Below are 1,898 nucleotides of genomic sequence, written 5' to 3'. Positions count from 1 at the left end.
TTTCTATGATCAATAAGGTTATAGACAGTGGACAATTGTGGTCAACTTGTTGAACATTTTAAGACAAGAAAGTCGCTGTTATTTTACCAATCGTGGGGGGCATTTGTAGAATACGGAACTCAGTGAATCCTGATCTTCTTCTGTTATAGACAAAAATAACTTTACCTTGTTGAAGAATGGGAGAATTTAAATTCAACCAACTGCTTACAGCTGCTTCTGTCATTGGTATGTTGTTCATCACTCATGGATTAAAACTTTCTTATTTCAAGTGCGACGCACCTATATCATTTTGCTTGCTTTCAAGTCAAGTTTTTTTGATTTTTATGTCCTTTATGTATTTTAAACCTGTTTTCTGGGGCAACTGCGGTTTGGCCTATGTAAAGAGTTACAGAAGCTCCAAATACGCACAGTCCGTATACTATATTATCATATGACCCGTCCAGCTCCACTCACTCAATCCCATAGAAAACCATAGCACTTGAGAACGCTGAGGAGTGTGAGGCCGGACGGGTTGACTTGAGCCGGTCCGGAAAAAGCCGTCAGGTCCTACTGCCCTCACGTCGCTTTGTTGCAAAAACTAATGGAAAACAGATACGAGAAAAAGAATCGCGTACTCAAGGGAATTGGGAGTGTCTTGTTCTGACTCGAAAACATAGAGGAAAAGTTACAATTCCAGAATATTTTTGTGCTCGTGTGGCTGCTTAGGCCCTTCTATCGCGCCCTATTTAGGTTGAAATTTTCTGCACCGACTTCGCAGTCATATGATAAAATGCTTATTGTCTCAGTTTGGTCGGGCTGGACGGTATGATTGCGAGCTAAATGTTTTCCCGTCCGAGCCCTCCCTCCCGGTCAATAAGTATATAGTATGCAAGAAATGAGGAAGATATTAACGAGCTGTTCCAAACTTGGCTGGCGAAAAACTAGACGCCGCGCTTCTTCCGTGCTCTAGGACTAATAAATTTTTTCTTGTTTCAGCTTTATTACTATTCTTTGAAAAAGGACAAAGCGACTCAAGTAAGTTTCAAACCCTAACTGTTTCGGTTCGATATACAAGTTCATTGTAAATATATTCAGTTCCTGATATAATTGTTGTTGGTTTCAATATCACTGGTTCTTCAACTCAACGCGTTTATGATTGTAATTAATAGAAGAAAGATATCGACTACAAACTGACCACCTACTCCCCGATCGACGATCTTCACAAATTAAACGTTTCACATACTAGCTAAACGCGAGTCCAAAGTTAGAGCAGACTCGAGTCTAAAGTTCAAGCATGTACAATGCGACGTCACGCAATATTAAGTAAGGTATTCATCAATTGACAAATTTCAAGACTTAAGCTATTCCATTTGAAAATAGAATCAAATTTACAAAAAAGTAATTGAAGCCGCACCTACTTTGCTTGACAGTCATAGGAAATTTTAGCATTGGAAATGCTACCCAAACAGAGTTGTTAAGACCGATGGAAAACTGTGAAATTAAGTTGGTTTTTTCGTTTGCAGATTAAGGTTTGACGCTTCCTAAAATGATGCTGCCAAAGTTTACAAAGAACAGTGAAATATCTTTAAGAAAACGGAGCACATTGATTTCCAGAAAATGAGTCTTAAAGGGTACTAACCCTGATTTTAACAAGCTGTTTGCTAAAATGCCGCCTTCCAAAGTTTTAATAACAGTAAATCAAACAATCAATGATTTTATTCTGGACTTACAGTGAATCAGGAAATCGAAACTGACAAAAGAGACAAGTGCTCTCTTACTTTGCTCTTCACCAGTTTGCGACTTACGTGATACACGAGCACTGGGCTTGCGCGGGATTTCTCTTGTTCTCGTGCTTGTGCATTCCCTTTTTTGGTTTCCTATTTAACTCGTCCAATGTAACTCCCTGACTTGTGTACGAA

Source organism: Stylophora pistillata, chromosome 9 (assembly GCF_964205215.1).
Source record: "Stylophora pistillata chromosome 9, jaStyPist1.2, whole genome shotgun sequence".
NCBI classification, from domain to species: domain Eukaryota; kingdom Metazoa; phylum Cnidaria; class Anthozoa; order Scleractinia; family Pocilloporidae; genus Stylophora; species Stylophora pistillata.
This window is presented reverse-complemented; position numbering follows the sequence as displayed.